General features: G+C 37.1%; 1 long non-coding RNA gene across 1 annotated transcript in view; it reads right to left on the bottom strand.

The window, feature by feature from the left end:
• The window catches only part of LOC132022223 (uncharacterized), a 166,464-nt gene continuing 154,020 nt past the window's right edge, over positions 1-12,444 (bottom strand). Inside the window, exon 3 of the long non-coding RNA XR_009405548.1 lies at positions 1-137. This is a non-coding gene — a long non-coding RNA (uncharacterized LOC132022223). The remainder of the gene's footprint in view (positions 138-12,444) is intronic.

The following is a 12,444-nucleotide window of genomic DNA, read 5'->3' as shown; positions in this document are numbered from 1 at the left end:
AAGTACACCTCCAGCCTGTCTTCTCTGGGACCATGGGCAGAATAGAGGCATGAGGCCCCAAATCCAACTTCATCTCTGCCCTCAATTGATGTGTGATTTTGAACAAGTCATTTCCCTTTGATCTTTCTTTGCCATATCTGTGAAATAAGAGAATTGTCATGTAGGCTTCCTAAGTTCCTTCTTCTGTAGGAATTAAGGTTAAAGAGTCCTTGGAAATTAAAAACTTACAAAGAACTTGAGAAATAGTCATACTCAAATCCCCTCATCCTAATAATAAAGAAACTGACCACTTATGTTTATTGGCTTTACTCCCAGATGCTAGTGAAAATATTTGGTTGTTTCAAGCAATGAAACTCCTTTTGAATCTGAAAAATCCAGCTTCATATTCTCTCATATACAAATAATGTCATTTCACTGTCAGAAAAAAACATATAAATTCAAATTATGGTAGAAATAAAATATCCATCTAAAATGAAGATGGGGTTTTCAGCATCATAAAATTAAATATCCCTACATCTATCCCAAAGGTGAAACTTGGAAAACAGCTACATAGTGTCTCAGCTAAGAGGCTTTTCTATGGCACAGTCCTGGGGCCTGGACCCAGTTGCTGGAGCCATGTCTGATAAGGAGTGCCTGGAGTCGAAAACAAGAGTTCCTGAAACTTTCTAAAATTTAAGGAGAACTCTGGACCTCAAAACCAGGAGATGTGGGGACAGAATGAAGAATACAAAACAAATGGGGAAAAAAAAGCAGAAAGTATAAGATAATTCCTAGAAGAAGCAAAGGGCCCAGACTCCTTTTTATCAGGAGCCAACCCAATGGGTCATGTGTAGATCAGCTTCAAAATTCAAGGTCAAGGCAGGTAAGAATGATTATGGTAGGGGGCTGTCCCCCTAAACCATTCATTTGTTTTTATTATCATGCTTTTAGGAATTGACTGCCATAACTAGTATGGTGTTACAAGATTGTCTTTTAAATCTTCTGGTGTCAGATAAGTTTGCTGTGTCTTGTCTCACTAGCTGAGATATTAGCTCTTTGAGGATCTTATTAATTAGCGTATTCCTGCAGATAGGGACCTGTTATAAAGTAGGTGCTCTGTAAATGCTTGGTTCATTCCACAGCTATCAAACACTCTGTTTGATTGAAAGTTATATCATCAGACATTTTATTATATTATTAATGGATTTTGTATATTTTTCTAAGGATTGATAAGTTTTTATAAGAGTATTATGGTCACTTGACAATTCCAGAGATCTCTGGGTATGGAACATGGGATAATCTAAACTTATCTGCATTTATATATTTAAGAGTTGGCTTAAAAATATTCGGTGCTCAGATGAACAGGAGAACTTTCCACCTTTTTTTCACCACCATAATTTTGGGAAATTCATGGCTTATTTATTTCAATGGCCTTCTAAATTTTACTTACATGGATAACATATATAGCCTACTCCACACACACAAGACTACTATTTCATTTATATCCTTAAACTTCTCCTTTGAATAATTAGGCAGAGAAGAGACTCATATTCTGGACTGATAAATTCTTTTACTATTCATGATATAGAGGACCTCAGAGCAGTTGCTTATCTTAGTGAAGGCCCACTGAATAGTTACCTATCTGTTTAAAAGAGAAAGATGTATTCGGCTTTATTTCAGTAGGATCATTCTTCCATTAACCCATTCACTCATCCTTCAAAAATCCTTTATTCAGTATCTATTAGATGGCCGATAGAAAGGAATGGAAGAAAGGAATGAAAGCAGAAAGAAGCTAGAAAATGAACCCTCTGATTTCAAGGCACTTGCACTCTAGGGATTATACAGATAGATAAACACATTATCTTATTTTCCTTGGTATCCTCTACTTGAAATCCTCTGTGGATACAAGCCTGGGTGCTAGTCGGCACTTACCAATCATTCACTATCTGAGTGAATTAGTAAACGCAATTATGAGAGTTGGAAATAGCGTGCACATATTTGGTCAATGAGCCACTATTGGGTACATTTTGAGATCTGAAGGAGGCATCTTTTAAATAAAATAAAATCATACTCTGATTCATGTGTTTATGAAATATGGAGTTTGTTTCCTCAAGAATGGTTTCCTATTTATGAAGAATCAATCCATGGTAGATGTAGATGGAAATCTCTAGCATTTGGATTTAATATAGGAGAGGTTGACCTAACAGATTCACTTCCAAGAGGAGTCCTCATATGCATGTGCCAGAGCAGAATCCTGGGTGGGTAGGGAGATCATGGTGTTTACTCAGCTGGCCATCTCCCAATCATTTAACCCATGTTCTGTGCTCTCTTTATAGCACAGGTGGTTTATGTCTCCTGTATTCCCTGTCCCTAGCACATAGGATCACACTGATACAGAAGAGGGGCTCAAGGCATGAGTAGTCGCCTTTCAACCATCCAAACTCTCCATCTATCCTATATGGACCTTCCCTAGGGCGACTTCTCCAGTCTGCCCTTTTACACTGAGAGTGAAAAAGAAAACCAGGCTTTGCTGAACGATCCCTGAAATGGTGGTGCGGTCTGCTAATTCTGTAACAGTACCTGCTTTGCAGGGAAGGTGGTGAGACATTGACAACCTGCTAATATAATGCAGTGTAGGATTCAGGAAGCCCCGCCTTCCCCCAAGTTTCTCCTAACAGAAGAACAGAAGGACCAGGTGAAAGCAGAGGTAGAAATAAAGCTGCTGAGCCAGCACCAAGTCCAAGCAAAGGGGATTCTCTAGCTTATTTAGACTTTAAAACATTCCTGAGTAGAATGTAACCCAGTTAATCTTTCCATCAGGCTCAGCTCTGCACTTCCAAGATAAAAGTGTCACTCATAAGTCAGCAGGCACCAGTGTCTGGCAAGAAGCCAGATAACAAACACTTTGACAAAATGCTGGTTCCAACACTTGCCATCTACCCCATCCCCTTCACTTTCTAACCCAAGACTTGGAACTTTAAATAATTCATAACTGAACCAAATATGGCTCGTTCAGAGGCTATGCCGTGTCCTTTGACTTGGTAATGGAGGAGTCATGGAGAGAGAGAGGGGCCATGAAAATCAGCATTTCATTGGAATAAACATACTCTTATCCTGTATCATGGCAGCAAAAGACTATTCTGCCCTCATGAAACAAAACCAGAACTGTGAGACTGCAACAATCCCTGGACATGACATGCCACTGTCCTCAGCAACTCCAGGTTGCTAAGGCTTCATATTTTTAGTGGGTCCTCTTCTCCAACTCAGTGTTCCATTAGATGTCCATCACTGGAGCAATCATTGCCGACCTCTTTACCCCAGGGAGTTGAGCTGGCAGAGACCATGTAACTGTTAATTTTTGAAATGTGATTTGACAGAGATGTTATCAAATAATGATTTCTCTACTTCATTGTTCTTCTGAATCCTTTATAAATTTTAAATCTATGCCTTGGTGTGAATATTTTTACCTTGTTTAGTTCAGTGCATAGTGTATGTCAGGCATTGACTATTATTTCTATATCTATCTGTCTGTCTGTCTAATTACCTGTCTGTCTATCTATCTCCATCCATCCAAAGGACCTCTGAATATTTTTACTGATAAAGAAATTGAATGTCAGAAAAGTAGACTTGTCTAGGATTATAAAAGCAATTGGTAGCAGAGTTAAGCTATGTGTCTACAATTGTGAGATGGTTTTTTTTCTTTATTTCTTTCCTTTTTTTTTTTTTTTCCTTTTTGCTAACTATGCTGTTTCCTTTTTCCCATGAGGCAAGATGAAGGAAAAATGACACCTTGACTCCTGTGGCCTGCAGAAAGAACACAGAAAGAAACATGGCAAAAATATAGGAGAAATAGTCAGAACAAGGAAATCTCAAGATAAGTTTGGCCTAATGTATAACTTCGCATGGCCACAGCTCACTGAGTGCAGCAAATCTGTTTCTGAACCATTATACAGGATATTGGTGTGTTTCATAGGGTTAGTAGGGACCTAAACTCTAAGTGTATTCTTAACGGCATATATTTTAGAAATAACCCCTCATTATTTACCTAATCTTGTGGATTTTTAAAAAAGATGTGCCCAGGATCCATCTCTGCTTCTATCAAATCCCTTTTACTTGGACAAATCTCCTAACTGGTTTTCCTGAACTGATTTTATTCCTTTGCAAACTGCCTGCAACACTAACACCAAAGGAGATTTTTTTAAAAACATGAATCATACCATGCAATGGCTCGGTTTAGAAATCTTCAAAAGCTCTGGAAAACCTGAAGGAAAATTACCAAACTCCTTAGTATAACATACTCTACTTGGCAGCCATAATGAATCTTGTGACACCACAGACCTTCATGGTTGTATGCATTCCCTCTAGTGCTCCCTCTGCCTGCATACCTTCCTCTCGCCATCTGCCTCAGCTTGTATGATGCTTCCTCAAGCATCCCCCGAACGTTAAAAATAAATAAATAAATAAATAAAAATTGGTGAATGGTATCAATCTGAAACACCACTTTCCATCTTGGGAATTCTACTGTCCAAGAGGGCATTGTGTGAGAGGATACAGAAACATTTCTCATGGAAAATAGTTGGTGGAACTGGGGAGATTAAGCAGGAAAAAATGAAAATTGAAGACAACAAGAGTGATAAAGAAATATCATAGGAGGAAGCAGGCTACTGAGGAGGTTTGTTGAGTATGGCCCAGGAATCAGAACGAGGATCTGTGGGTGGAAGTAGTATTAAGTTAGATTTAACATATTTTCAGAAAAAGCCCTTCTTGAGGTTAAAGATTTACAGCATAGGGGCACCTGGGTGGCTTAGTTGGTTAGGCTCAGATCATGATCCCAGGGTCCTGGCCCGCATCTTGTTCTCTGGGTCCTGGCCTGCATCTGGTTCTCTCCTGAACAGGGAGTCTGCTTCTCCCTTTGACCCTTCCCCAACTCTTGCATGCTCTCTCTCTCTCTCTCTCTCTCTCTCTCTCTCAAATAAATAAATAAAATCTAAAAAGAAAAAGCAAAACAAAACAAAAACAATGTCATATACTCCTGTAGAGAGCTCTGGGCTCCAGGTTTCAAGAGAAAGCTAGATGATGACATAGAAGAGATTGCTACAGGGATTAGGAGAACAAATATTCAACTTTTCTCACAGACTTTGACCATCAGGGATGACAAAGAGAAATGAGACAGCTAAACCATTGGAGCCTATAAACTCCTATTAACTCCTCCATGTACAGAGCCGCTAATGGATTTAACCACAGCACATAAACCCTGAGGATATTACTTTCTTATACAATCTTATAACTGTTTAAAGAATATATATTATTAACAAGAATTCCATGACCTCTACTCTCCAATATTTGTGGGTAAGGAATTTACAAGCAATATTATTGGGCACATGCATGAATATGTGGGTCTATGGACACATCCAAGAGAGAAATGTTTTTAAATAAAAGCATATTTTAATGTTGGCATATAAATGTGTGCAAAGTTTACCCTCTGGTACTCAGCATGGGTATTGTTACATTCATTCAGGCTAGAACCCAGTTATGGTGTGAAACTGTTCAATATTACCTCCTAAAAAAGTAGTTTGTATAATTCAGTGTCATAATGCATTCCTGTGCCCAGTTTACTGGTGAGATACACTACAAGTAATTTATTATTAATGGCAGGTAAATCTGAAATTTCTGAATGATGTAATTTTAGAACACTAGAAATCAGATATAAGATTATCCCCCAAATAATGTCATTCACACCCACTTGCTTACAGTATGCTTGCTTAAAGAAAGAGAACTGGATGGAGTTTTAGTTAGTACTCAGGAAACTGCACATAATCTCTGGTACATCCCCTGGAAGTGTCCTATTCACATCTTCTGTTATGGGTTTTATCCTGACATATTATGTTTTCATGGCCTTTGAACTTCACATAATAGACAGGGGAGCACATGCTGGAATATAATTTTAAGGTAAACCTTTCCATTCTCAATTTCATAAGATGGTAGCTAAATAGAAAAGCATAATGTATATCAAAAACACAAAAATGATCACTGACTTTTAGAAGACACTATAAGACTCCTAACATTGTGGAGCACATGCACACATCAGTAACTCAACTATGTCAATTGTCCCAGAAGTTCGAACTTCAGATGTAACGGCAACATATTGTGAAATTTCGATAGGAAATAGGAAGATTATTATATGTTTGCTGGTAGTATTGTTGGGTTATGTAATGTCTTTGTTCATTCAGTTGACAACTATATTGTGAGTGCTAGTATTCCTCTGCATAAAAACAAAATATAAGCAATACTGTCTAAGAAAGCAAGAGACAGCGTGGTGCAAGATGATGCCAGGGAGACAAATAGGGACTAGATCAGATAAAATCTTGAAAGCTATATTATAATTTATCTTTCCTCTAGAATCATTCTAAAGACACTGAAACATATTAAGCAAGGTTTAACATGATAAAATTTTCATTTCAAAAATATACTGTGGTAGTATTAAGAGTAGATATGGGTTATTAGTTTAGGAAACTTTTATGGAAGTCCAAGAAACAGATACTAGAATAGGGTTGTGGAAATAGAGAAATATGGGTGAAATCGAAATACATAGAGAAGATAAAGCTGAAAGTCCCTGTTATCAGTGAGGGATCAAAGAGAGAGAGAGGCTTAAGGATTACTCTTAAGTTTCTGGTTTGCACAATTATTGGGGGAATGCAAATGAAGGAGCTGTAGAACAGAATGAAAGTATCAGTTTTAGAGAAAAAGATAATGGGTTGAGTTTCAGATATATGAAGCTTAGGATGTCTTAAAGGCATTCAAGAAGAGATGTAAAATAGTTCTTAAAATATGTTGTGGAGCTCAAAGGAGAGGTCTGAGTTGGAGATAAGTATCAAGTTCCACTGTTCTGTTTGCCTATCCTTACCCCAGTCTCACTCTGTTCTGATGTCTATAAATTTTCAGTAAGTCCTGACATCAGATATTATAAGTATCTCAATGTTGGTCTCCTATTAAAAATCATTTTGAATATTCTAAATCTTTTCATATTTATATGAATTTTAGAATCACCTTCTCAATGAAAAACTTGCTTGGATTTTGGTTGAGATTACGCTGAACGTATAGTTCATCTAGAGGAAAATTTACATCTTTTTCTATTATTATTGTGTTCAGTTAGACACCATATAGTACATCGTTAGTTTTTGATGTAGCGTTCAATGATTCATGAGTTGCATATAATGCCCAGTGCTCATTGCAACAGGTGCCCTCCTTAATAACCATCACTAGGCTACCCCATCACTCTATCCTCTTCCCCTTTGAAACCCTCACTTTGATTCACAGAGCCCAGTCCCTCATGGTTTGTCTCCCTCTCTGATTTCACCCCCTTCAGTTTTCCCTCCCTTCCCCTATGATCTTCCGTGCTATTATTTATGTTCCACATATGAATGAAACCATGTAATTATCTTTCTCTGCTTGTCTTGTTTCACTTAGAATAATCCCCTCCAGTTCCATCCATGTGGATGTGAATGGTGGGTAGGCATCCTTTCTGATGGCTGAATAGTATTTCATTATTTGTATGTACCACATCTTCTTTATCTATTTGTGGAAGGGCATCTTGGCTCCTTCCACAGTTTACATCTTAACAAAAGTGAATCTTCCAATTCAGTATAATGTTATATCTTGTCATTTATTTAAGTCTTCTTTCTTCTGGCAATGACTTGTAGTTTTCAGTGTAAAGACTACATATTTTGTTAAACGTATGCCTAAGTATTTCATGTTTTTGATACTATTATAAATTGTATTTCTAAATTTTCATTTCCCAATTATTTTTCTAATATACAGAAATAAAACTATAATTATATGTTGACAATATATCCTGAGATCTTGCTAATTTGTTTGAATAGGGGTTTTTGTTTGATTCTTTTAAATCTTTTAAATACATGATCATATTTTCTATGAAAGAAATATAGCCTTACTTTCTTCTTTCCCTTATATTTGCCTTTTATTTTTCTCTCTTGACTTAAATACAATAGCTAGGGTCTCCAGTAAAGTTCTGAGCAGACAGAGTCGATGAAAGAAGAGACACGTCTACCTCACACCTGATTTAGGAAGAAAGCGTTCAGTGTTTCATAATTAAACATGATGTTAGATATAGGTTTTTCACAGATTTCCTAAACAAGATCCTAACTCTAAGAATTTCCATGTTTGGAGCGTGGGCTTCAATATCTGATTTTTGGGGTGACACAGTTCAGTCCATAGCAGTTTATTTGTTCAGCTCTTCTCATTTCTGGTACTCTGTTCCACAAATTCCAGTTGCCTCAGTCTTTCAAAGTTCTTTGACTCTCCCTTTCATCTCAGCAAGACTACCATGCTGTGTTTGAATTTATGCTCTGTGCACCATGTTCTTGTACCAACTGGATAATCATGGATGAACCACAGTACGGCACTTCCCCTGTTGCATATTGTCTGAAACAGTCATTTCATATATTTTGGACAGTTTTTTTTAGCAAGAGTTCACATCCAGTTATTTTAATCAGGCTGAAGTGGAAAACTGAACTAGAGATTTTTGTAAGTAGGGGATCACATAAACTGATGGAACCAATGAATTTAATAGTTCGTGCAAAATTTACGTAGAGTAGAAGACAGAAAGAATGTGTAAATTCATGATTTTGGAGATGGTGCAACTCTTAGTGGTGATATAGTGTCACGATGTGATGGGGGTAATGTCCCTCCATATTCACTTGACAGCCAAATGGTAAGAAAGAAGAAGAAGGAAACAAAAACAAAAACAAAAACCAGTCACCTAGCTGGCATTACTATGTATACATATTTACATATTCATTTACTAAGCATTATGTACATTCAATAATTTTACTCATTTTTCCAGCAAACATTCCCTGGATATCACTCTGGATTAAGACAGAAATGTAGAAAAATCCAGATAAAGTTCAGCTTGTGGCTAGGATGAGAGCCTAGGGAGGAAATTAATCTTAGGAGAAGACGTCAAAACTAAGCAGAATAGAACTTTGGGAGTGAAAGTAAGATGTCCTAGTTAATGCAGCTGATGATTTTTAAAAGAAATATTCTAGATACAAATACTTTACTATTTTATAAACTTTATATCCTTAGGCAGTCATCAAATTGCATCCTATTGAGGAAAATAAACCAGTCCATCCATCTATTTCTCTGTCAATGCCTCATAAAATAGCTGGTTTATGTCTCAGACATAAGACAAAACAAAAGTCCATGGAGTATTTTCCTTCCCAAAGTGTTCCAGAAATTTACAAGTTATATTCCTTGGAATTGCCTCTCATATTATCAAAGGATTGCAGTTAACCAAGCATAAGCCAGAAAGGTGATATTACTTAGTGAGTCAGATGGAATGGATTCCAATCCTGGCTCTGTTTCTAAATAGCTCAGTAACCTTGGGCAAGATGCTAACTAGGGGAAAGAAATAGGACACAGATTCAAGAGATATGGAAGGAAAAGGGAAAGAATAGTGGTTGCCTAGCTATGTAGAAAGAAGAGTCAAAAGAGATTTCTTATTTCCTTTTGAAGGAAAAAAGAGAATATTGGCACCATAAAGAGACATAGAAGAAGGAAATCTTAAGGAAAGTGAGTAAGATCAATTTGAGATATGCAAAATTTGAACTCCAGGTGGGGCTCAAGGTTGAGCGTCTAGGTGGAGCTCTCGAGTAGAAATTAAATGGCTTGACATTAAATATTGGAGCTCAAAAGAAAGGCATTCATATACTTTATTCAACCAACAATAGTTAAATACTTATTTTTCCACAGTTACTGTGCTAGTTGCTAGAGATTCAGAAATAAAAGACTTACTGACTTCCCCCAAGATGCTCACCTCAGTAGAACAGTAAGATTAGGATTAAGATAAGACAGTTAGACTAGGTAGTCCTAAGTGCCCACTTATTGGGGCTAAGGCATAGTTGGGGGGTATAGTGCTATAGACATGCCCAACTACGAAGCAACATGTGAATAATCAGAGAACACTTCCAGAGGAACTGAGCTAAGTCTTAAAGGAAGACTAGGAGTTTGTCAGAAAAGTTGAGGAAGGCCTTTCATGTACTGGAGGCAGAATATTCACGATTAGGATAGATTCCAAAAACATTAAGGAGTACATATGTAATTTCCAGTAACACCACATTTCTCATTTTATTCCTACATTATTGCCTATTCCTTCTTATCATCCTTTATTACCTTCTTCTCTGGTTAGCTCCTAAACGATAGCACCCTTTCCTTGGCTGCTTCTTTCTTCTGCCTATATTCTCTCCCTAAAGGATCACATCTATGGATTCACCTGTAATTTTCATGCCAACAACTCTTCTCTGAGCTCCAGAGTCTTATAATCCTTTCGCATCTCTACCCTACAACACTCACCCAGAAATCAACACAAAAAACAAAAGAAAGGCCTGCTCAATTTCCATATTTTTCCCAAACCTTCTCCAAGAACACTATTCTTCATAAACAGCAACATCATCCACAGATTATCAAGCCAAAAACTTAGGAGGCATCCATTATTCCTCCCTTCCCCTCAGCTCCTACATCTGCTCAATCAGTGAATACATAGCTTTATCTCTGAACTATCTCAAAAATAATCTGACATTCCCCATTTTCATTACTATTACTCTAGTCCTAGCAACCAACCTCTCTCACTTGGACTAGTGCAACAGTTTCCAAAATGATTCCCTATTTTCCCATCCATGTGCAATCATTTTCCTATTTAACTATGACCTTTGATAGGGGAGTTTCAGAGGCGGTGGGACAACTGGACGGTAAGGGGTTTAGACATGAGTAATGAAGACTTTTTATTGGCTCATTAATTCTTTACTCACTCACTTAATTTGAGAAAAACCAAGGTATTCTTTGAGGAAGAGGACAAAGTAATAGGAGAAAGGGAAAAATAAATGAGCATGCATGAGGATCGTATACAGAACTCAAAATCTATGGCATTGAAGAGAAGCAGTGTAGCAAAAAAGCTGGGAAGATAGGATCTGGAACTAGATTATTTTGTTCATATTCTAGCAATATGACATTGAGTAAAGTCTTAAACTTGCTGAGTCTCCATTTTATTATAAGTTAAATGGAGATGACATGTCGTTGTGGAGAATGAATAAACTTAATGCATAAAGGGGTTAGAACAGAGCCTGGTAAAAACGAAGTACCCACCAAATTTTTACATTCTTAAAAATTTATCAGTTTATATACAAAAATGTTTTGAGGTAGGGGTGCCTAGTAGGTTAAAGCCTCTGCTTTTGGCTCAGATCATGATCCCAGGGTCCTGGGATCAAACCCCATGTTGGGCTCTCTGCTCAGCAGGGAGCCTGCTTCCACCTCTCTCTCTTTCTCTGCCTGTTTCTCTGCCTGTGATCTGTCAAATAAATGAATAAAATCTTTAAAAAAAAATGTATGAGGAAAAAAAAAGTTGACCTTCAATCGCCTTTGTCAAGTGAAAGTCATGGTCATTTATAAGGAGTTAAGCAGAAGTCTTAGAGATTGCATAATAATAATATCTTTTACCCTTTATTGATGTGTAAGGCATAATGCTAAGTACCTTACATATAGTTATTTTTAATCCTTCCAATGACTCTGTGAATTTGATACCAACATTATTCCCACATGTAGATTGTGAAATTAAGGTTAAAGGAGGTAAAATAATTCACCCAAGTTCACACAGACAATAATTCAGGATTTGCATTAAGTACACCAAAATTCATGCTCTAAACTGCTGCTGTATCTTGCCTGTCAATTCTCTATCCTGCATAGTTGAACAGGAATGTCTCCAATAATATTAAAATTTCTGCTCTTTCAATAAAATCAGAATAGAACAGTATTTTATATTGCCTAGGTTGATACTCCCTCTTTACTGAAACATATGCCATACAACTAATAAAATAAAAACAATCTGACTGTCCTCCAGAATTCCTTTGTAATCTGATTTAGTCCTCCATAGAGAAGAAACTGAAATTTCACAGAGCATAAGAAAACAGCATCCATTATCTTGAGCTGATACAATTCTGGTGGCTCAGAGAGAAATGTGTCCAGGGACAATGATCCCAAGAAGGTATCAGTAGAGTTAACATTTTTATAGGGAATTCTAAAATCAAAAATATGTTTTCAAAAGTTCTTTTATCCTTAATGCATGTTCTAAATATTTGCTCATAGTCTTCTGTAATAGACTGACCACGTCTTTGCACACAATACAAAATAAATAAATAAATAAATAACCCTACAGTGACCTGGAGGGTCCAGGCCTGGCAAGTGATAAATCTGTTAGCCCCAGTTTGGAGAGCAAAGTATTTTCTAGAGGTCACAGCACTAGCCATTCACACAGACCTACAAATGCTTTCAGAGGTGCCCCCTAGTAAAATCATGACCAGTGCTTTGATGTCCAGGTCTCTTTCTTTTTTGTAACATGTCCAAATACCTATGATTAGGAGGCAGGCAGAAGTCAGAGCGAAATTAAACAAACAG

This window comes from Mustela nigripes, chromosome 7 (genome assembly GCF_022355385.1).
Source record: "Mustela nigripes isolate SB6536 chromosome 7, MUSNIG.SB6536, whole genome shotgun sequence".
Taxonomy (NCBI): Eukaryota; Metazoa; Chordata; class Mammalia; order Carnivora; family Mustelidae; genus Mustela; species Mustela nigripes.
Note: the sequence above shows the minus strand (reverse complement) of the source record. Positions and strands in the feature narration are given on the sequence as shown.